The sequence below is a fragment of the Neopelma chrysocephalum genome, unplaced genomic scaffold, assembly GCF_003984885.1.
Source record: "Neopelma chrysocephalum unplaced genomic scaffold, ASM398488v2 Primary Assembly neopelma1_73b, whole genome shotgun sequence".
Taxonomy (NCBI): domain Eukaryota; kingdom Metazoa; phylum Chordata; class Aves; order Passeriformes; family Pipridae; genus Neopelma; species Neopelma chrysocephalum.
Genome location: NW_020897734.1, coordinates 7,265,841 through 7,291,777, shown reverse-complemented (window position 1 = coordinate 7,291,777; position 25,937 = coordinate 7,265,841).

Here is a 25,937-nt window from a genome sequence, read left to right as displayed (position 1 = left end):
CTTTCAGACAGTAATTTAGTGGGCTCTTTCGTTGCAGTTATGTTACTGACAATCAGTTTTTAAAATAGGGTAATATTTGGGGAATAAACACACAGCCACACTTTCCACACAGAGCAGAAGGAACCAAAACAAACACAGTGCAACCCCCAGAAAATCTGCACTGGGGTCATGTGAGCACAAGTCACTATTACTATAACTTTTTTCCCTCTTTGACTGGAGCACATTAATCCTTGCTAAGGCACTAAAGATTATCAGACAATGTTGCTGACCATTGCTATTGCTTCTGATGTGCAAGTATCTACTTTGAATATATTTAATCAGCGTGAGTTCTTTTTCTGCAACCTAATTCTATTGAGAAAATAAGAAGGTTGCACTATATCTATTCTAATCCCAGTCATTTTAACAAACATCTGTCCTGCATGATTTTTATAGTGTAACAGCTGGCCACATACAGTTACAGTCCAGTAGAAATAAAGCATTTCACACCAAAATGCATGTTTGAGTACTGTAAATCCACTGAAGGATAACTATTCCTGAAGTAAATCACAGTATAAATTCCACAAGGAGGAAGATGAATGCACTTCTACTTAAAAAAACACATAACCAACAAACAACAGCAGAGAGAACAGTGACAGTTTGGCACAGCTGGAGAGAATATGCACATTACCTGCTTTTCAGTTAAAAGAGCAGTCCATTGAAGTACAGTCTATGGAAGTTAATAATAAATGCAGATTTCTATTTTAAGTTAATGTGTCTGTCAGACTTGAGACATATATTTTGTGTGTATGCATCAAATATACACACTGAGATATGACACATTTAAAATCAATATGGATGTGTGCATGCTGATATATGTAGGTGGGGAGATGTGACTATTAGGGTAAATTCCAAGGGTGACTTCAGAATGTTTAATCTATGGATGTTGAAATAGATATTGTCAAGCCTGATAAGCCTTAGAATTAACCCAATTAAACTGTTTTCTGTACTGTAGGAAATAGCTGCTGGATAACAATATCACAGAATTTTGAAATAAATAAGTAAAGAAACCTTCCAAGATTTATATAAAGTATTACCAACATTTTATTTTGCAGCTCACAGCAGACTTTTGTTGTGGTGTTTTTCTCTGCTGCATTCATTAACCCATCTTTACCTAATTCAATCTTTTTTACCATTTTATCCTTCTCAAGATCTGGCAAATTTTCCATTATACTTATTTGTCACTTTGGCTACTTGGTGCTGTGCTAAACTAGTTTACTGAATGAACAGAACTAACTCTTATGTCTCTGAGAATGGAATGGTGTCTATAGATCTAGAGAACTCAAAACTCCATTACTGGTTGATTGAAGAATAAAATCACTTGCAGAGGTGTTGGTTTCCTCAGAAAACAGAGTAAGAGAATGGACAACGTGTTTTTGGGATTCACAGGAGGAACCAGAGGTTTTCTGAGTGAAACTACAGAGAAAAGAAAACTTAAACCTCATTAAGGTTACCTACTGTTCGGGGGGGCCAAAAAACATAAGTATCCTAATCCTTTTTGAGTTCAGTGGAGTGATAGTCATACTTCAAATATTTTGAAGTCATTAGAAGAATCTAGAAAGTTTCTTGTTTGAAATCTAATCTTGCATCAGGGGACTGCAGGAACTTCACCACTGGAAATACATAAAATGTGGCCAGACCTGACAGAGCTGTGGGATGTGGTCACTCCATGCCCAGACAACTTTGCCTCATCCCCAAGACCTCTTCATCCTCAAAGATGGTATCAAGATTTCATACCCAAAACCAACAAAGCAAACAAAAAATGAGCTGAAGAGGGCCTAAAAATGCAATTTTTTCACTTTTCTAGCACTAAAAAAATTATTTGGAAGGAAGAGCAACTTCTAAGCCTGTGAACCTGCATATGCCTGATGACACAGGGACCCTGCATACTGCAAAATTAGCTAAAAGGTCAATTAATGGGTCTGCTGAGTCTCAACATAAGCTACCTAACAAATATTTTTTTTAAAAAGTTCAATTAATAATATCAGAGTTAAAGTTTTAATAAAATATTGTTGATCAAGCAATTTGCCACTAGAGGTCTGAGTCTGTACTAATATTTTTTTTCCTGTCTTTTATTCTTTTTTCCCCTTACCTACAGCACACTCCCAGAATAGCTAAGACCTCTTCTTGATTTGAACCTCAGCCATTCATTTATAATTCATGGGCTACTTTCCCTGTTTTACTGAGATGTTGTAAAACGAGCTGAAGTTTGCAAATGCCCCTGGATGGGAAATCTGGGTGCTTGGCATTCCTTCAAGAAACAGGGACCAAAAGGCAGTCAGCCTGTGCTACCTAAAATTACCATAAATTACGCATTTGATAATAAGTTATCATGTAGCAACACATTCATTTTTGTTAAGAAGCAAATCTTTTCAGAGGGAACCAGAATTACCTTGAGGTACATCCAACCGTTTCACTGGGGAATAACAGATCTCTCCCTCACTAAGTACAAGGCCATTTGTCACATAATTACCATGTTATTCTCAGGTAATTGTCACACAGAAGCAGCACACAGCTCAATAGGTGTTCATTTGGTTTTGCCTGCGCTGCCAAGAGTAAGAAAAATACATCACAAATTGTCTAAATGCTCTGACAAAGAGCAATGGCAGGAGAGGTGTTTGGAAGAAGTTTGAAAATGACAGGAGCTCTTTCAAAAGAGAAACAGCAAAGCTCAATTTTTAATTACTTTATGTAGCAAGCTGTTAAGTTTTTACAGGTGGAGTAGGGTACAAATAAAACCTTCAAGTTTTAAGCTGCTATAGTGTGGACTACGTGCCTATAGAAAACAATCTGACATTTTATTTGAGACTAATGTTAATTGAAAAAATGTAAAGAGTGAAAAAAATAATAAGAAAAAAATCTACCCAATTTAGGGCTGACATATTGCAAAAATTAAGAGTATCCCAAAATCCATGGCTGCAACATACATCTGCTCAGCTTAAAATGTGGAATGAGTCAGCAATTTTAACCTAACATGTGCTTCTCCCCAGTATCCCCATCACAACAGGCTCTAATTAACCTTGCAGAGAAGTGGAAGATATTAATTCAGGGGGAGTGCCACGTTAAAACAATTTTGCTGCTCCTCTGTTAGTGTCCTTACAGCCTTTATTGCCTCTCTGAGCCCTAAGTGGGCGTTCAGGCTGAGAATTCCAGGGAGAAACACCAACTTCCCTTTCCATTCAGGAACACTACTCAGCAACACTTTGAAGCAGATTAGTACCTATATTTGTTCTACTCACCATGAATATGCTTCCTCAATATTAGAAAGCTTTTTTCACCTCTGTGGGCATTATATAACAACATTTGGAAGTAGTGCATCCAACTTGTAGGTTTCTCATGTCTTCCAAATGATATAACTGGCTGTTATGTCTTTTTTTAAGAAGTGTATTCATTTGGGAGTACACTTTTTAATCTTCCCCCCTCCCGAAGGGAACAACTGAAAATCAAAAATCACACCATTATCAGAACTTGGTCCCTCACTGTTTCCTTCTGAAGGCACAAGTTTTGGTGAATGTGTAACATCTTCCACTCTGATAAATTGCTTCAAGAACTACCAGACAGAACATGAACAAGCCTCCAGACTCACCTCCACACCCAAAGAGGTGACATGGTCTCTGTTTCCCCTCCACTATTTACATTGTTCCCCTGTGCTGCTGAGGAGGGGGAGTGAGGAAGCAGCTGACTGGAATTTTGCAGCTGGGCATGGAAAACCCACCACAGAAAGACAGAAAAACTATTATGAATAAAAGGAACACTGTGCTGCTTCGTGGCATCTTCTGGAACCAGAGAAATTCAGTTTTTATCTGCTATTTTTCAGTCAAGCCAAAGCTGCAGTCACACACTGCTTTGCTCAGCTGCCCTGACTTCTCCACTGCCGGATGAGGATGCTGCTGCCAAAAAAACCTTTTCACTGAATTATGGGGGAGAGATCTTTCTATTTCCACTTTGTTGATTTTCCCTTTTTCCCCTTTATTTTTCCTTCCATTTTTTTAGAAAGACAACCTCCCTCAACCTCCCCCCCCTTTTATTTCCCCCCTTAATTTTACCACCTCTCATCTGACAGTTCCTTTTGTTCAGTCCATTTCATTCACACCTTCTAAACCAAACTTTTACAGCAATAAAAACCTAAACCCAAAATTCACTGACCTGAACTAACACAGCAGTTAGCCTTTTCTTTGAGCAGGGTATCAGACCAGCTAACCTCCAGAGATCTCTTCTCAATCTGAATTATTCTGATTCTAAAATATACATATATCCATATGCATATACAGATCTGCTCTTTGACTAGAGTATGTATTCCACCTCATGATGCAAAATCTGAATTTCTGATGGCCCAGAGAATGACCTTGAATTGGTAATCTTAGTCTCCATTGCCCACTCCCAAGTAAGATTCTCTTATTCAGGAGGATTATCAGAGTCAGTAATGGCCTTTGCTCCTGCATGGATTTATGGTATTTGCAAGTATAACTTGTGCAGCATTGAGATAGAGTAAACAAAGGAGCAATACCAATGAGTTCTGGTTATCAATGTCAGGCTTCAAAAGGGAAATTTCAGTGCTGAAAAGATGAAAATCTGAACAACTGGGACTAAACACAATTTCTCATTAGAACAGGAAGAAGTTCAAAGATGTGAAAACTTGGCTTTAATGGATATGCTCTTTGCTGTTCCTTTTCACGTAGTGTATTTCTTAAGACAGTGGAAAACTAATTGCTTACTAAGATAAACAAGCAGTGTGGCATGTTTGAGGATTCACTGAGATTTACACAAAAGCTAGAGAGGAAAAATATTGTGCCTTGAGGACAGAGCGTGACGGGCAGAGTCTGTCATAGTGATAAAGGCTCCTAACCTTGCTGTCAGATGATGTCTTGCTTGGAGTGGCTTTGGAGTCAAATTCTGAGAAAACCAGTAAGATTAACTCTAGTACACACACTTCATTACCTCTCACAGAAAACACAATCACCAGAGTTTAATAACTTGCTTCTAACTGTTTAATTGTGATGTCTCCAATAATAATTATTGATTACGTCCAAAAAAAATTACATTTTGTATAAGACGGCTGCACAACACACACGGGAACAAAGTGCCAGCTGATACTTTGCCAATTTGATTTATTAGGAGTTCTGTATACAGAAGTGGCAGCTAATGTGCTGGCTGCCTTCCTGCTCTGCCTATTCTGTCCTAGTCCCTCCCCTTCAATGCTAATTAGAGAGCAAAGAATAACGAGGAGATAATTACACATGGCTGCTATTTGTGCCAACAGACTTTATGTAAATATTTTTAATACTTTCAGTTATTTTTCTTTTGCTACAGGTTGCATTTTTAAGGCAGAAGTTTGGGCAAACACTCTCTTATTCTTTGTTGTTCAATGATTTTCAGACCATGCTTAAAATGGGCAGTAATTTACTTATTAGTTACATAAACCATACAGGAAAATTTCCTTTGTAAGCAGCAAAGTAGTGAAAATGCTTTAGCTAAAGGAACTTATAATACTGACTGTCTGAAAGTAAATTAGGATATTAATTATTTGGATGGCAAAGTTGGTCAACTATTTTGTTATTGAAGCCAAGGTGTATGATTTTTATTATTATTTAAATATCCATCTGAAAATTAATTTTTTCATTCTTCATTCGAAAAAGCTCGCAAACTGAGAATAATGCCAAATTCTCTCAAAGTTAGTGCTATGAGAAACTGTCAGAAAATTAGCATGCAACACTGAAAATATGGATGAATACTACAATGAGCTTCCCTGGCATAATGTTCATTTGGAGAAGAAGCAATTAACAAAAATAAAAAAAAAAAGCATAAACAAGATGCTAAAGACTCAGGCTATTACTAACAAAATTTGTTTCCCTTCTTCCTCATTTAAATGTTAAAAATAATTTAGGAAGAGAATTAGATTCCAACTTCTAGCTTTTAAAATTATGATGAAATGCAGCAGCTGAAAAAATAAATCTCAGAATAATTTATTCTAATTTGTGTCTCCCATGAACAACAAAGTCCCTTGGAAGCAGACCTTTATATAAAGTCATTAGACTGTTGCTATTTCACTGGGCAATGTTTTTAATGAACCAATGGCAGCTTGCTGATAACAATTAGATGAGATGAAATTAAACCATTCACACTCTTTAAAAGAGCAATGGTGCTCCTGATAACAGAGACTTAATCATTGTGTTACCTAATCTGCTGCCTGTCTGGAACTTACTTCACTGCAGGTTGAAATTTAGTATTAAATGTCCATCAATAACAGTGTGCAAATAAAAATCATGAAAGCAAACTGATTTAATGTCAAACTAATGAGGCTGGAAGCTCTGCTTAAGGAATTACATTTTAACCTTTCTCAAATAAAGGGCTTAGAGTGGAGAGGGCTTCCCCGAATTTACTGGGGTAGGAGATTTCAGTGGTTAATGAGAGGATCAAGACTAAATGTCAAACTAAATAATATCATAAACTCTTAATTTCTGATCCTTGCCAATTCAGAGCCACTTTCATACACCCTGTTATGACAGGTTCATTGGCCAAATCTGAACTTTCAGATAAATAGTAAAACCTCATTTGTCAATGTTCAGCCACTAATCTGAAATTCCAGCGTACCAAAAAAGCTTAGTGCAGTACTTAACAGCAAAACAACTCTGAGGAAAACCAGATTGCTAAATCCACAGTTACTGATGGGTTCTTATGGAAGCTATAAGGAATATTTTCAGAAGATTTACACGATTTCTTGATATTTTTTGCTTTTTGTTAACATGGGAAAATCTGTAATTTCTGGAGATTTTACTATCCTTCCAAACTCTCAGGATGGAATTTCTGTCATAGGGAGCTGCTTGCCATGGTCTGATTTGCCATTAGGAAAAAAACTAGGCATCAAATCAAAACTCAGGAACAGTCTGATGTGACCCAGCTGAGCCAAGTAGAAATCATGTTCTCTTTAACCCAACCAGTCTGTTGGGAAGACTCACAAGGTTTTACCTTTTTCGGCCTGAAAAGCCCAACAATAGTGGGTTGAACACTGAAATCCATGCCTCAGTATCTTCATTTTTTGTGTTACATGAGCTGTCTGGACAACAGCCAGGCCAGGCAGGCTCAGGTGCTGATGTGCAGGTTTATCCAGCAACGAACAAGTGCCCTCCAAATGTTTGCACGAGTCTTTGGATCAAATGCAAAGCAACTCTACAGTGAACCATTGGAATTAAGGCTACAGTAGGGAGAAATATTTTTTTGAAGAGGTGAAGAGCAGACTCCTACCTTGAAGACCAGCAGCAGGCCTTTCCATCCAATCTCAGTGGGAATTCCAGGAGTTGGGCATGCTCAGCTCTCAGACTTCACCAACAATGAGTGATTCCACACGGTCACTGCTGGCTGATACCCAACCTGCTAAAGTGGGCAAACATTTCACCAACAAACTTAGAATTTTACACCACTACAATCCTACAGCTAAAGCTCTATTTCTCAATAGTTTTTCAGACCTTCTCATTTACACTTCATATTTCCTCTGACCAAAGGTACTCCCCGGATATTTTTAAGGATTAACCCTGTATAAGATGGCCTTTAGAAAGAAGCATTTTTCAGGATGATCAGTACAGGAGGGAGACGATGAAGAAAGGAAGGAAAAATGCAACTTTCAGATTACCTTCACCAATGTACAGGAAGTCTTAAAGAATAAGAAAATAAAGAGATATTACAAAATGCTGGGGTTTGCCCTCTCATGTTTCAGCAAGGGATTCTAAATACCATCATGGGAGCAATCAATTTGCAGCAGCTGTGGACACCCTTAAGGGCCTGAACAGCTTAATTGGAGAAATGTTTTAAAAGTTAAAAGGCCAGAATCATGTCAAGTACATGAAGCAAAAACTCACAGATGCTTCTAAATGTATTCATTATACAGTATTACAAAGGACAGAAGCAACACAAGAAAGAATGTTCAAAAAGCATAATTAAAAGCTAGTTTTATTGATGAATACTAATCAAATACCAAAACTATTAATATACACATTCATATTCATCTATTCTAAAAAGTTGTATTAGTAATTTTTAAGAATTATCCTTTAATATGAATTTAATACATAGAAGCGAAATTTTAAGGTACTTAGAAACATAATAGGCACTTAATTAAAGCCAGGATTGAAATTTAACAGTTCACTTAAACTACTCATCCCTTAATTTAGTTTTCTTCTTTATGTTGAATTGAGTGTTCATGTAGGGAGGCAATCTAACTTTCATGAAAATTGAAGCCCAAATGTGACTGGGCAAAAAACCTCTGGCTTTTCAGAGCTAGAAGCATATTTACCCTTTGGCTTAATTGCACTTAGAAATAATGGTGCCTTTAAAAGTACCTGTTTGCCAAGTAACTCAGACCTTCAGGACAAAAATAGCACAGGAGGAAAATAATGCCCAGATAAGAAGCAGCAATTGTGCTGTTTGCTATTACCTGCCTTCATTAAAAGTGTTTTACCTTTCTCATCATCATCCCTCAGTGGTGCTGCTGAGGAAGGACACAACAATGCTCATTACAAGCCCATCACTCCCAAGTAGAAGAGATTTTTCAGTTACTGCTCCCTCCAGTGAGCTATGATCCAAAATGGGGATAAATTAATAATTCAAAGGAAATGTTCCTGTTCTGGAACTCCTCTAAGCATACTACAGGTAGAGGAGGTCATGAAAATCTTGGTGTTTGGCTCCATTCTCATACTGCAGCTCAAGTAACTTCAATAGACTGTTCCAGGTTTGCAATGGAGGTATGTGGCAGGAAAGAAAAATCTAAACCAACCCCCCCAAAAACAACAAACAAACAAACAAATATCCTTGTTATTCCTTGGTAGTATAAATCTACAGCATCATAAGGAAAACAGTTGAGCAATGATGACCTAGCTCAGTATATCTGCATCAGTATTAGTAATTTACTTCCTGAATAAATACTTTTATTTGTCATACAAAAAAGCTTAGTAGAGATTGTTCTAAGGGTGACTAGGTTTACACAATATTTTTAGGTAGTTTGATTGCAAACATTATCAAGGACCTCATTTCAAACTGATGCAAAATGCAATATCCTCATTGGTCTATTTACAGTTTCTCAGGATAGTGCCAAGCACTCTGGTATTACACAGGATTTGTTTTCAGTAATTACTCAAATATTCGCTTCTGTGCTCTGCTTCTGAGAGTTGAGTCATCCTTGAGGCACCCACCCTTCTGCTGGAGCCATCCTGCATCACTGAGGCTCCTTCCCCAGCTCCCCGTTCTGACACAGCAAATCCACCCAAGAGCCTGTCACCCTTCTCAGGGTTCACCACATATCTGACTATTGTCATGTGCTTTTGAATAAAAATCAACATATAATGCTGACAAAAAACCCAACATAAAAGAAGCAATCCCAATCACTGCTATAGAGACTGTATCTTTTTAACTAGTAAGGTCAACAAATGTTTTACCCAATGATATCCTCAGTTCAGGAGCCCATTCCTACTCAGGAAATATAAATTTAATCAGGATTTAAGTCTTTGCCTGAGTTCTGTTTTCCCATCGTACCAAGCCACATTTAAGGTTGATCTCTTTTATCATCTTCCAGTCCATCTGTTTGCCAACTTATCCCATCTCTATCAAAGGCCAGTAATCAAAAGCCTCTGTTGTCCTTTTATGTTGTAGAATAAATAACTTTGAAGTTATTTGTTATAAAAATTATGAACAGTACTGAAACTATGACATATGAGCCCTCTACAACAAGGAAGATGAGTTTGTGTTTTAATTGAACTAATTATTGGGAAAGGAGATTGTAGGAAGCCCAAAACATTGAACTAATTCTTTGTGGAATGCCTTCTGGTAAAGAGGACATGAAAAGAGCCCTCACCTCACATCAGTAATTGTTTTGGCAAATACAGAGCTGAATGCTGGGTAAATGTCCAAGTGTTTGCTTGTTTAAAGAAGTATCTAATTAATCATTTAGAAAACAAAAGTCCTGTTGTGTAGAGCTTCCTGAAGTCCCAGCCTTTGTCAGAGGTACAATCTCAGTTGCAACTGTGTGTTCTGCCTGCTGTTCTAGGGATAAATAGGTTAAACTCAATCACTGGCTACAACTTCGTACCTACAGCTAGTACAAAGCTGAAAAGGTGTAGGATGGGAATCTGGTGGTGCAGAGCATCACACCTTTTCATTATTTTAGAACAGTTGGGGGTGTCTCTTTGAACCCTTACAATGGTCCTGAGACTCTACTGTGCTACCAAGTTTCTGTCCTTGAAATTTCTTCTAAGTAATTATTTTAACTGAATGATATGGCTAAAATATCTCAATTATAGAGATCAAACCAATCAGTATTTACATACTGTATGTGTACAGTACATTCTGTTACAAGCTCCCAACGACCAGTTCCAGTACAAGTCTGAAAGCTCTTCAGAAATATCCTTAAAAGCTTTATCCCCCACAGAACACCTTTTTTTTGTTTGTTTGTTTGTTTTTCCCCACATCTCATTCTAAGGAACCTTGAACATCTCTAGCTTCAGGGGTTTTTGCATTTAGCTTTCTCCTTGCTCAGAGATGCTGCAAAATATAATCTATGCAACCTCAGAGCTACGAGATGCATTTTGTTTTATGTCTTCTATTCATAAAATCAGAGAAAAAACCACACCTTTCCTTTTTGCTTGAAAGATATAACTGGAATCAAGTGGTTATGTTTGCAATGCCTATCATTCTGTGTTCAAAGCACTAATTGGAGTGCACAGTCCTGGAATTCTCATTTAGCCCTGACCAAGTTTATGCTCTTATTGCTTCCTTAGGCACTAAGCCCCTCTGTAGCATTTGCTGGGCAGTCCCAGATTTGCTCTCTGCTGGTGCAGCCGTTTGAAGGTGCTGCCTGATTTCCACCAGAGGAGACAGTAGCTGTGCAGCTGGGACCTGGGTCACTCTGTCTCCTCACTCTCAACACAGATGACTTTCTTTGGTGTTCTGGGGCAGCAGCCTCCAGCAGCAAACACATGAGCAGCAGCAGCACTCCCAGAACTGTTTTAATTTACTGGCCGCTGTTTTCTTTACGTATCTTCAAATTTGTTATATCGTTTTCATTTTCTGCTCATAATACACACGGGAGGAAAATGAGTCAAAAAAGTCGTAACAAAATAACCTTTCAGGTACTTTGTAGGTAGATGGGATATTCTGAGATGGGAGTCCATTATTTTTCCATTTAGGTATTACAATATCCTGTAACTTACTCCCATTTTCCCTGCCTAATTTGCCATCTCTTAGATGCCAAGAATGTGTAGAAATCTCTGAGGGGCGTTTCTCTCATCAGCAGAAAAGGAAAATTGGAATAATGACTTTCAGGCATTGGTGGCAAGCATTGTATTCTCAGAAGCATAAAATCAGAAATGGAAAAACTCCTAATAGGTCACCTAATCTATCTTTCTGCACAAACTGAGTTCTGCATAGTTGAAATGGCTTCAATTTTGTTAAAGAGTTGACTGCTTGGGATTCCATCTGCAGATTTCTTTCCAGTAATACAGTTCTACGCTCTTCCCCATGTCCCCATTCAATCTCAAGGAGGAGTTGAAATTCAGAATATATAAGGAATAAAGGACAAAAAGCTCAGAGAATTTTTACATTAAAACCACCAACTTAGCCTGAGATAACCCAGAGTTTTGGGCTCTGTATTAACAGGAAAAAATATTAGACTGGCATAACATTTCTGTGGCAATAATTACTTTCTAAATGTACTGGAATAAATTTAATCTTGATGAAATTCCATCTGATGCCAATGCAGTGATTACTGCCTTTCTAATACACCTCTCTAATTCTCATAGCAGGAGGAAAAGATCTTGAAATTCCCGAATAATGAACTTTCTTGCACAGTTAGACGACTCCCAATATATAAGGATACACTTTAGCAGTTCCTCTCAGAAAAAATAATGATCTGTTTGCAAGAGCTAATAGGTCTGTGTTTGCTCTCAGCTTAGTTCTGTAACTTTTTAGTTATACCACTACTTTACTTATGCTACTGTCATAAGTAGGAACTTAAATCATTAAATGGCCTCTGAACTGGACATATGTTTAATCAATTTACACCATTCCATCAGGTTCATCAGCAGAAATTCTGACAGAGGATCTGCCCACCTCCAGATGGTGTCATCAAACTCCTCTAGACCCCGGCTCACCAAACTGGCAGGAGTGTGAGGTCACATCTCGTGGTACCTGTGGAAGAGTTCTTGTTTTTAACGTGTCTTGAGGATGAAGGAACTAAAGGAAGCTGAAGGAACTAAAAGGCTCATCTTTCATTCAAAAGCTGTTCAGTGGATCTGGAGAAAACAGACCCCTCCCGTGTTCAGCTGAGTAGCAAACAGTCACAGATGGATGGGAAGCTGACCTTCCCCAGCATCATTCAGCAGAGCTGAATTAGCACAAAGCTATAAATAACCAGCTATTAGTATTGCAGCAGAAACAGCGATTCTGTCACACTGCAAGGCAAGACAATCAGATTTTATTATTTGTATGTAATCACAGTTGCTATGGGGTAGACAGGAGCGAAGAGAGAGACAAATAAATTATAACCTTTTTGCGGAAGTAAAATCAAAGCAGTTTTGTGGAAGCATTTAGAGCAATAAGAGCTCTTCCCAAATGGGTCTTCTTGCAGTCATTTTGACAGCAAGGGAATTTTTTTTTCCCATATCACATAAAAGGAAAAAAAAAGAAAAAAGTTTCTGTCATAGCTTAAGTCAGTAGTTTTCTCTTGGAAATGTGTTTACAGTTTGTGTCTCAACAGGGAGGCATGTTTTGCATGTAAATAGCAGGTGATTATGGAGAGTTACTTTGACAGCTAATGTCTTGAGCTGCCTTGACATCCGTGGTCTAATAGAGTGGCTCAGTAGCAAGTGAAGTTCCTGATGAAAGGCAACCAAATTAAGTGGAGTTTTTCATCTCGGTTTCGAGCCAGCTCTACTGTGACCATTCAAGGGGGAATGAAGGAATGATTAAAAAGAGATTGCACTCTGGCTCTGGTGGCAACTGACATAAATGAACTTGAAAAGACAAATAAGACTACACTAATTTTAAAGCCAAAGTGGTTCTTCTCAGCCTGCCTCGCTGGAAGCTGCGTTGCTGAAAGCAGAGGTGGTCTGACTCTTGCCCAGGAAAAAAGCAACCTCATGCTCTGACAGAGGGGGAATGTCAAATGCACCCCAGAGAGAGGTAAAGTCTTTGTCTTATTTATTCTTCCTTGTAGAGAATTAATAGCTACAATGTTCATAATGTCTCCTGGCTCCTGTGCTTAGGCTTAATTCACATTTTCTTCTATTTCCTAAATTATAATCTGAAAATTACATTGTTGAACTCAGGAAGGCACATGATTCTCAATAGCAATATCTCTGTGCCAAAGAATTGAAGAGGTCATCGTCTTTCCATGGTGCAGTCATGGAATCTTCCTTTCCAATGGCCTTTCCTGGGCATCTTCTCTTAGAAAAACCTGTGACTTATGAATCCTACAAGGATGCTTGGGCAGAATTACAGTATACTCATCAGACAAATGTATTCAAGAAGGGTTAGAAGACTCCCTAATCTACAAAGCTCTAGAAAACTACATCGAATTTACAAGCATAAAGGCATTTATTTATGATTTGCTCACAGATGCTGATTAGCACAGGGAGTTTCCAGACATTTCAGTGAATCACCTCCAGCCACCAGCCCATTATAGTCCTTCTGACTGGATCTTTGCATTTAACTCTATGGCTTTATCATAAGTTTTACTCTTCAACAGCATTTTAAGCACAAATTATTTCTGGAAAAAAATGTAGCTTTTTGTTAAACATGGATTTCATTCCTTCTCAAGAAAAGGCATTAACGAGATACTGCAGCTATCTTATTCTATGGTAATGTTTCAAAACAGAAACCCCGATGTTTAAACATTAAGTCTTTTCCTCAGATTTAGAAATCCTGGACATCACATCCCATACAACTGTGGAATGGGCAGGAGTTCATGGAGCAGCTGCTGTGTTGCAGCACAGAGCTCACATTTCCAGGGAACCCTCTCTGGGTAGCTCATGAAAACCCAAAGTGTGAATGCAAACATCTTCTCATAGATTTGCACGTTTCAATGCCACCAGACCCTGCAGTGGTGTGAAATATTCTTTGCAAGAGAAAGAGCAGTGTCACTGCTAATCTGTTCTCTCTGAGAAACATCCCAGTTGAATGGGCCAAACGTGAAAGCTGCGTTTGAGATGTATAAGATACAACATCAGTCTGCCAAGCTATGAACAGAATGACAGCCCTAAACAGTCCTTAATTATTCTGATTCTACTTTACCTTCATATTGGTTGTTGGCAAGTGCACTATTATTTTGCCCTGCAGTTCTGTTGCAGAGAAAATCTGTGTTTGTGTGTTTGTCCTGGCTCCACTGTCTGTCAGAAGTCAGCAGAACTTGAGGGTCTTAGAGGCATCTGTCTTGACAGGTAATCTATTCCAGGATGCACACTGAGCCTGTGTCTGCCTCTTGGCCCAAAACACAGGGAGAAGTAGAAAGCAGAAACACATTGTGCTGGCTACTTCTTTTTTCCCCTGTCCATGTCTGTTGGTGTTAGCTGTGCTATGTCCAGGAGCATTTAGAAGCCATGTACATGTAAGGCTGAGGGTCTCTGGGGAAAGGAAAAGAAACTCTGATCAGATTCGACTCTGCAGAAGATTAAAATACTGAAGCTCCATAACCAAACCCTAAAAATCAAATATTGACAAGAAGATAGTCCATAATAATCTCCTAAGTGTTTCTGCTCTGCCAATTATGTGCTAAAATTGCTAAGAGCCCACATTTCACTAAAGGTAAAATTACCATGCGAGTGACATTTCCTCCTTCCGCATCTCGTGACGAGACTTTGACTTAGAAGTCACAAACAATCAGAAGTTTGTTACATCCTTGCCATTTCCTTTTTATGCTGCAGCCTTGACAGAATATCATTAGAAATTATACAACTGCACATCCATTGCTCAGCTGAACTAGGTAAGTTTGTACCTTCTAAAGAGTAAGACTTCATCATGGAAAATTCAAATGCAGGGAAATAGAAGTGCTTGAGAACACATCCGTAGAAGTTACTATTTTGCTGAGCAGTCTAGAGGTGGCAGGAAGGTTGCACTGGGAAATGCACACAAAGATGTTGCAGCCCGTGTGGTTACACACACACACCCCATTTCTGGGCCCTGATTCCAGCCCTGCAATGTGCCTCCCCCAAAAGCAGCTCTTCATTGATTCATGCTGTGCACTGACAATACTCCCTGTCACCCCTCTCCCAAACCTGGTAATTATGCACATCCTAATCGAAGTCCTTCTCCAGAACATGACAGGAACCCAGCTGTAATGACAGGTCCCACATCCCACCCTTTCTGAATGGAATAAACGTGAACACTCCCAAGCAACAGATCTCGATGCAGTTTGGAGGAGCACATGGCCTTCACTTTATTTTTTAGCTTATTCCCATCAGATCTAAAAAAAACCTAATCCTCAGCAGGTCATTGTGATGATACTTTTGTATGCTTTGGTGAAAAAATCAGGTAAAATTTTACATAATTCCTCATAATGAATGGTGTTTGGTGCACAGGCAATCAGGGCTTTCCAAGTCATGGTGCCAGTTCTATTTTAACAGCAAAAGTAGTACACCAGTGGCAGAAAACACACACTTTCTCTCACTCTCAAAAAAAGTACAAAAAAATCTGGAAAAAAAATTGCTACAGGTTACCTTGAACTTACACCTCAAATCAAGACTGAAATATTATAATTTATTGTAAGTATTATGATTACTCAGATATACAGATCATACAGAGCAGTATCCTGCAAAAAGCTTATCACAGTCACCTGAAGTTATTTAATACTAAAAGCCACTAGCTTCTGTGGGATACAATGTTCAATGAGATTCTGTAACTTACCATATTCTTGTTATTTTAAATGAAATTTCTCATTAATGATGGAACAATAAGTATAATAGCAGAGCTATCAAAAGAATTTTTTCATATTATAACATCATATGGAAAAATACACGTCAGGTTTGTAATGTAGAGACAATAATGCTCCAACAAAGCAATGATGTGCTTATGTTAAAATAATTTCAGAACTCTATATTTAAAGATGCTGTGAAAAAGTAGGATATGGAAAAATACAAAGACTTCTTATTCTAGACTACAACTGCAAATATTTCTCAGTATAACATTGATTTAAAATCATTGCCATTGAGCAGCAAAACACTTACCTGGGAAAGTGAGTGGACTGAATTCAGTCTAGCTGTAAATGAAGAAAAATCTGTATCAGAAAAAATCAGTTCAAATCCACACTGGACAACTCATTAGACAGGTTGAGGATTAATGAGGCTAGAAACTAACTGAGCTTTTGTTCCTAGAAATGGTTTTTGTCTGATTTCAGGTCAGACACATTGACAAACCAGTAAATAAAAATTATATAGGTATTCTCCTTGATGTTTGTATTTCCTGCAGAGAGGAATTCTGTGCTCAAGTGTAGCAGTCAATAATATTCACATGCAGTTAAAATTAATCTTAAAGAGGTGTGACAGATTTTATCCTTCATCACTTTTAAGTTTAAGATTAATGAAGCACATTTCCAAACCTGATTATGTATTTTCTCTTCAATCAATGTGCCACTTCACTAAGAACTGCTTGTATTTATTGCTACTCCTATACTTGCTTGTTATAAAACCAAAAGGGAGCCCTTGACTGAAATAGTGGGTTGAGATGTTACCAACCATTGAAGTTTTCACAGTTTAGACCTTTGGGGTTATTTGTTTGTTTTTAACAAAGGGTCATCAGAGTGTAAGGCAGCAATGTAACCTCAATGTCATCACTTAATTATTCTGAATCAAAACGTAGCAGCTGTTACCTTTCACCAGTGCAGCATGTGTTCATCATATACAGTGTAGAAGCCTGAGAATTTAGTATATGGGGTTTTTTTGTGCAATACATCCTAGGCATTATAGAATCACAGAATCAGCTGGGTTGGAAAAGACCTCTAAGACCAAGTGCAACCTTTGATCTCTGTCCTGAAGAAAAAAAAAACTACGAATTTAACCCTGTTGTTTCTTTGTAACTACCAACATTATTGGTAGGTACAGATTTACCCTGATTCAGGCTCAGGAAGCATTGTTCACATCCCAGTCATTAGGATGGACAGTGCTGTTCCTTTTGGGTCAGAAGGATGAAAACAAGAGAGCTAACTACCATCAATATATTATAATTATCTTAATCAAAGCCTCCTTCCTACTGCCTTCACCTGCTCCATGTGGAATGGGAAACCCAGTAGAGTCCCACTTATGAGTAATACTCCAATAGATCAAGTTCTGCTTTGTGCACTGGGTTATGATGCTGTCATGAACCAACATAAGACAAAAACAGGCTGCAATGCCAAACAAGTTGCCATAAGACAGTAGAATTCCCTTAATTTCCTAAAAAAAAAAAATCTATTGCCATTTACTAATTGTGTACATGTATTAATTGAATACACCAATTGCTCCATGTGGGCTCTATGACAGTGAAAGAATGTTGTTCACAAAATCTGAATGAAGTTGTTGCCCCCACGAGGCCTCCAGCAAGGAGACCTTTAACTGTGCTGGTTGTAACCTCCTGTACAGACTAATGCAGGATCCCTTTTATTCTTTTATTATTACATGTGTGTGCAGCAATCACACAGTAGGACACCCAGTCCCAACTTGGGGCTTCTACTACTCCAAGATAAATAAAATATGTGATTAATAATACACACTAGAGCAACATCAGTACTTCATAAGGAAATGGAAAATACACTCCTGGAGAATAAGCACGTACTTTACAATAATCCTACTTAGCATTCTGCTTTTTTCTCACTTATGAACAACAGCAACAGGACAAAAGATGGCAATTTTAATTGTAAAGCAGCTTAATAATTTTATAAAGGGAGTTGTACTCCTGCTGCACATCACAGCATAATGAATTCCTTTTGAAATGGGAGAAGGAAGGAATAATCCCAGAAGCTCTAACAGATAAGATGAAATGCCATCCTAATGCAGTCTGCATCTTGTTCCCACCATAATAAGTAGCTATTCAGTGTTTAGCAAATTGAACACTGCATTGTTCCCAATAACCGGAATGAGCACGGATGGGCAGGAATCTGCTTACATGGGAATAATTTTTATGTAATTATTAATGAAGTTGTTTATTGTTCACATTGTCTGTGCTGCCTATAAAAATCTATATTGAACATTCAGCAGAACTTAAGACAAACCATTAGTCTGATTTGAGCAGTGGGAAGGGATCAAAGGGACCAGAATATTGTTTCAGCAGCTTTTTTGAATATTATTTTAATTCAGTAGAGTCCAATCTAGAAATCTGAGGTGAATTGACAGACTGCAAGTTTCTTATACTTGTGTATCTCTATCTGACTTCATAAATCCTTCACATGTTTCTTCCCAAAAGTTTAAAACTTATACCTTAGTGACTGTCTTTGGATGAGAGTTATTTATGGCTGTCAGTATTCGAAAAACAGGTTTAGTACGGAAAAAGAGACTTTCTGGCAAGACAGGTGAACTGTGAATGAGTCTCATGTGCTCCTCCAAACTCTAACTGATTACAATTTTTAAATTCAATATGGCTATAGGTGTGATATTTGAGGTCTTCTGATTCAAAAAATGCTCTACAGGATAAGAAATCAAAGCATGACTTAAAGATGTGCACATTTCTTCTTTTTTTTGTATATACACATTGCTTTTTTCTCAAGGTGTCTGGTGGCTAGAAATGTAAATATTAAGTCCACATATTAACTGGTTTCAATACCATATTCTCCAAAAAAATAGTTGTTGATCAGATGACTAAATTAACCTTCTTAGCATTAGAAACGTCACTTCAGTAATAATGGGATATAAAAACAAACAGTGGGATGTTTATACGGGGGAGAAAAGCTGCACTACGTTGCTGCTGCAGAAAGCAGAGGAGTGTGTGCACAGGCCAGCAGATGAAGACATAGATGAAGCTAAAAAATCTTGTGAGATTTTAACAATATGCTGTGAGAAGAATGCTGATGAATGCCATCCCAGGGCTCAGAGAACTAGTAAACCCCAGATAAACATGAAAGACACGAGAGTTCAAAGCATTGCTGAAAATAGAGGGATTTCAGGAGCAACACCAGTTACAAGTGCTCCCCTTCCACCTATTTTGCAGGGGGTTTATTTGTTTTGTTTTAACCCAGATGAGTTTGCTGATCCAATTCACAACACGAGTCCATAAATAGCATTAGTGTAACTGAGGGAGCTCTGTGCTGCAGGATGGCATGGAAACAACTGGCTCTGGATAGGATGGGAACTCCTGCTGAAGGCATGAGATCATCAAATGAGGCTTTGCTCCCACCTCAAGCAGAGCACAGCACTGTTTCCATTGCCTGTGACAGGAGTTTGAGCCAGCATAAAGGGGAGCTGGTGCTTCATCTGCAGATGACAGATAATCTGAATTTAAACTCCACCATGTGCACAGGATCCAAAGTTGGGAAATTGTCAGGCCATGATATGTCTTCAAGATAATCTGTTATAAAACTGAAATTGTCTGTCTCTCTGATAGTGAAAACACAAATGTTTTGTAACAAGTGACACAAGAGGCTCCTTGCCTCTTATTTGGCTGTCAATGAAACCCTATGCAGCACTTGAGAGGGTGGATCCATTCTTTGCTGGAACCTCAAAAGGAAACAATTAATTGTAAATGGATTCCCAGTTGTGGCTCATGGACAGAAAACCTGTCTTAGAGATCTGCCATGTCTGATATAAGCATACTTAAGTCCTATAGACTTTTGTTGGGAAGGCTATAGGCCAAATTTAAGAAACAACAGCACCAGGACAACTGTACAAGTATTTGTAACATCTAAGCAAAGGCAGACACAGTTGTACTCATATCTGCAGCTCAGTCACTTAATGATTTAATTAAATTATAAAACCACTCAGAATATCAAGAATGTTCAAGCCACAAATACAAATATCAGCATGGTTTACAAAATAATAAAAAAAAGCCTCTTAACAATAGAATCATGAGATGTAACAAACCTGTGAAAATATCTGCAGTGAAGCATGTAAGGAATAATACCAAAAAGCATAATTAATTTATTTCTTATGTTGTGGTTTTTATCTACAGTAACTTCAATTCTATCAGAAACAACTTCTCTTCCCTCGAATTATCTGCCCAGTGAAAGTGAATTTCTTAGACACAATCTCAGAGCTTTCACGACTTCTTTTGCTGATGATATTTATAAAATGCTTTAGTTTTAAGCCCTAAGCAACTGTTTTCTGATCCTACACTTCTTCTATTCCAGGATGAGTTTCCATGGTTTGGGCAAACTTTTTTTCTGCTGAGGCTTTCCCTGTAAGTCTAAATGAGCTCAGACTTCTGATAGAGAGTTTATCCCTATTGGACCCACACAAGAGCAGGTGTTTGCAGAGACAAAACAGAGCCTTTTCCAAATGAGTTGGCATTGTAACACACAGTCAGTCACTTGGAATACACTATTTTAGAATTTGTAGGTTAGAACAGCGTAGCACTGAAAACTCAGGATAACAGACTAACTCACCTCTCTGCTTCACAGTGGCCATAATTTCCCAAATTGTGCTCCAAGCTCAATTCTGGAACAAACAGTGCCAGTTCAGTGGTCCTGTACTGTGTTCCACTGACCCAGAGCCTGGCCAGGAGCTCACTGGGAGCTCAGAATAAACTGCAAACCCAGCCTAGACTCAGTCTAAATTACCTGTGCTTAGTGTTCTGCTCCCTTGGCCAAGAATCCCCTCGGCACCAAAAGAAAAGTGTTCCTGGTCCATGCTGAGCTCCATTTACTGCTGCAGCTACTGAAGTCTGACTTTATTGAGAGAGACCACAGAGAACAATTAAGTAGCAAAACACAGAGGTTAAAAGTGTAAAATCCATACGACAAAATTTCACATTTATCATGCCCAGGTGGTTCATATTTTGCTCATTTGTTAGTTCATTCATTAATTTTCACCTCATTTACACTATTTTAAAAACCAATAAGTAAGAGACTGATGGCTTGTATTGTGACAAAAGAATCAAAAATAATGTGAATCCCTGGTTTCAATGTTTCATTTCCACTATATAAAAAGCACAAATTTTCTTAAAATCAGCCTTCACTGGATATTTTAAACATCTCAGTTTTAATTGCAAAGAGTTATGAAGTGATAGAATTACCTTTGTATTTTCCTTGCTGTCAAGGCAAAAATAACCTGTACATTACTGGATAAACCAAAACAATTTCCATTTAGACCTCAAACAATAGATAATTTAATGTTTAAAATTCTTTCAAGGAAAACAACTCCAAACAAGCGATATATTTTTCATCCTTAAATTGATTTTCAATATTTTTGTGCTTTATTTGCTCTCTCAACATGGTTTCTTCTCTATCCTTTTTCTATTGCTCTTCTTTTTTCTGACATGTAATTTCCTACTTGCTTTTATTTCATGCATTGTACTATTTTTCATTATTTTTTCTATTATTTCATCTTTCTTTCTGTTTGTCAATTTTACGCAGGTTTGTTTTTTTTTGCTGTGACTTGGTCTTTTGACATGCCTTTATTGTTGCATTTATTTTTATTTACTTTTTTGCTTTCATTGTTCTTCAGATGAGACACTATGCCAAGCCAAATCCCTTTTCAAATTTTCTTTGAATAAAAGATGAGCTGCTCTGGAATCGTTCCAGATGGAGCTGCCAAAATGAACTGGTCCAGCACAGCTTTCTTTGGATTCTACTCCGGGATAGTTTTACTCCTGCTGCAAGAGTAATGCAAGAACTTTCAGCATGAACCTCTTGTTTTGTCAGTTTTGGTACCTTTGATTATTTTAGTTTATTGTATTTCAAACTCCAAACTAAGTGGAAAAAAGGCTTTCTTGTGCTGACTTTTGACAAATATCTACTGATGGAGAACTTCAAAAAACAGGTTTTTTGTGAACAGAAAAACAGAAGACAACTGAATTCTTGCAGCTCTTGTCTGTTGAGATTGTCTCTTTCTACTGTGTTGGGTGTTTTGGAGTGTTGGCTTTTTCTTTTTTATTGCTTTCTAAGTCTGATTGGTTTGGGGGTTTTTTGTAGCACTTTTATTTCAAACTTGTAAAATCTGAATATTTTCATATATCTTCCATTTTGTCAAATCTTTTGAAAATATGACGATTCTAAAGTTATGGTTCAGTGCTCTTCTCACCTTTTCCATTGCCTAATACAATGTCTGATATATTAAATGTATACAGATGCAATGTTCTGATATACTGAACCCTCCTGACATGCATAAGTCTAAGATTATTTTCAGTCCTGGCTTAAAAATCAGTTACTCCATTTCAAATGGGCAGGGTGAATTTTTCATTATAGCCAGAAAAACCTTTCTGATAGCATGAAATACATTACTTAACTGTTTTTTTTGTTGGAATTTAAATTATAAGACTAAATAAAGCTACCACAAGAACCAGATTTCCACCGTTATGACGTGTTTCTGAATGTTTGTCATGCTGAGGACATGCTCCTCACACACCTAAACTGTTACATCTACACAAATGCTGGATGTATTTACTGCCTGCGAACAGATAAAATTAAAAATTTCTTTAACACAAGTTCTTTTATCACTGGGTCCAGCTGATGTGCAAAGAAATCTCTAACAAGATGTTCCAGCATCATGAAGCAGAGCCTGGTGTAGATGTTTGAACTGCCACAAACCCAACACAGCCCTGATCCAAGCAGGGAGCGTTGAACACATCCCCAAGCACACTTCACAATGTTTATCTGGGCACAGGGGGGAAACCCAACACTCCCAAAGAGCTGCTCAACTGACTTTCACTTGTGCAGAAGGTACAACACACACCCAGCTGGCAGAATTACTTGGGGTGTGTGCAGAACAATAATAATGATGACATGGGTCAGAAATTCCAGACTAAAATGGGTTAGTTGTACAAACACAAGTCTTATTCATGCTCATAATCACAGAATCATCAAGCTTAGAAGAGACCTTTGGGGTCATCTAATCCAACCATGGACCCAGCACCACCATGATCACCCCTAAACCACAACACCCTCTGACACAAACCAGGTAATTGGATATGTATCACTGAAAGATTTTGTGGACACCTCAACATTAAATCCTCTGTAGCCTCAGAAGCAGAGCTCAGAAATAAAGAAATATCTGAGCCATTTTGGAGCTGCTCTCTTATCAAGGTAAAAAAACCTCCCTCACAATGCCTCAGTAGCATTCCACTTTGATTCTTAAGCCTCTGTCTCTGCAAGGACAGGCACTGCCTTGTTCAGGTCGAGCTCAGTTATTTCTTGCTGGCACCACACTGACATGGCTTTACATCCTTACATTAGGGACCGTTCAAAGACTGACTTCCAAAAAGCATAATATAAGTTAATCATGTTTTCTTTTGCTGTACTTTCACTACAGAGACAATAATTTTCTTCTCTTTCGAGTTGCTATTCCCGCTGTGGGGCTGTTCATTTACACCAACCCTATCTTGTGTTATGTTGTGCTGAGTTCTGATACTGTCAGTGAACTCTACACCCATCAGTTAATTTATCAACAGGACATGTGCTCCTGGATGAACTGTACATTTAAGGATCAAGCCAGTGGTTTCTGTAAATCTGGCTTTTTAAGATAAAAAAGGACAAGTAAAACATGTGAATCCTTCACTAATTCGTTTGCCCCTCTACTGTGCCGTGTTGTAATACTACTGAAAACCACAACGAAAATTAATTAGTAATGTTCCACCAGGAATGGTTCCAGGTGTGACAAACAGTCCCAGCATAATGTAATTCCCAAGGTACCTCAGGACAATAACACCACAGCCAGTAGACAGTAGAGCCAAATCTCCACAGTATTAAAAACATTTCTTATTTAGATTTGGCAAACAGCTCCTTGGAAAGAAAACACAAACTGTACTAGCAGCTTGTACCTGAATGTTTCTGAATCTATTCATCCCTCCTAGAATGAATAAAAATGTCAATCACTGTATTTGTGTGTTAGCTTCTGAAAAGCAAAACAGAGACAAAATCGGAAGCAAGAGAGCATTATGTTTATGAATGCAATTATCAAGGAACATCTATAAGTAGAAGATGTATTGGGCACCAACACATAGCACTGACAGGTATAAATTGGCACACATGGTACAGTGTGACATAGAAATTACTACAAACATGTAAATATGTATGCAAAAGGGAAAACAAATGCAACTTCTGCATTTGACTTTCCCTACTAAACCAAAACAATATCTATATTTTCATGACTTGAGGAAAAATACCTGGTAACTTGCTTTTAGTCTATTCTCCTCAAACCTTCTACCTTATTCTCCAAAGGCACAGTCTCCCAGGTCATAAAATCCTACCCTATCCTGCTCTAATCCTGGAAAATTTCTTCCCCTGGATAAAGTGCTTCTTGTATATTTATTTTTTTAAAGAGTGGAGAGATGAGTTCATTATCTCCAAGAAAGATGAAAGAAAGAAAACTAGTTTGCAGAGGAAAGCCATATAACACAATAAACTGAACAATTAATTACTGCATTTAAGACTGAGAAATTGAATATGACATTCTCTCTGAAGCTTTAATCTAGAGGAACTATGAAATTTTCTCATTCATTAAAAAAAAAAGTTCAGTAAAGCTTTAATACTAGAAATGTGAATCCCAATCCTCCTATATTTTCGATTCAGTGCAATGAATCCCCCCAGGTGCTGCCACAGCAGCAGACAGTGCTCCTCCAGCAGGAGGAGCAGGGGATTGCAAACCCCGTGTTTTCCCCATGATTTTGTACATGAAAGACACACTTTTCAAAATACAAATGGGTCTGGGCTTCCACGTCCCAGATGTCTGTTCTTTCTTAGGATTCAAGACAACTTTCTGCTGCAGACAAAGAAGAAACCCTTATTCTTTTGCATCCTCCACTTTTCATTCTCCTTATCTTACCTCTACCCAGAGAGCAGTTATAGATAGTACAGGTTAGGGAACTAAGTTTACATATATTAAAATTATACTCTCCTGTGTCCACACTGCAACATATTGTTCATTTATACACTTCCCTATATCACAAATAAATGCATTGTAATAGGTTTTTTGTTACCACCTCACTCCATCAATTAGAAATATTAATTAAAAAGAAATATGTTATAGCATAAGTGTAGCAATTTAACTTATTTCTTAGTACAAGCCAAGTATTTAAAGAATAGATTGAGCACTTTCCTACTTAGAGAATTTGACTTGTGGGACTACAATCTCCTGTGATATTACTGAAGAAAGAGGATATAAAATGGTCTAACAGATTTATACAAATTTTTGTAGTGGCTCTGGCCATTATTGACATTCTTCAATTATCATTGACCTTTATGTTCTAGGACAAATACTATTCCCTGGAGTAGACACTTAGAAGAAAATCTAATGTGCTGCTCCTGAACATGTCAGTTTTATGCTACTCTAAAAAAGAAATGCTGCTTAACCAGCTAATTGCAGAAATTGTATGTCATCTAATGATAGCTCTTCTCTCTAGGAAACCTACAGGAAATTAGCACTGCACGTGGGATGGGGCAATTCCACTGTTTTCTGGTGGACTGTAAATGATAGATGTTCCTGGCATCTAGAAACCCTTTAACTTTCTTTCACAAAAGCTGTAAACTCATTAGCATCTCATCATATTCTTGAATGCAAAACCCTGCAGCATGTTCTGGACATCTGGGAAAAATTGTAAAAGCAGATTAATCACTGCCTTTTTCTGGCAGGGTGGAAGCACAGGAAGGATCTCTTTACTCCTGTCAACTGTATTTTTGGTTCTATTCTACTTAATCTTTAATCCCTTTTTCTATTCAAAGTCAAGTTAACAAGATGCCCAATTCCTCATGCAGGACACTTTCCATGAAGAAGTGAGTTCATCAATAGATTTTGCAAACCTGAGGTGGAGAG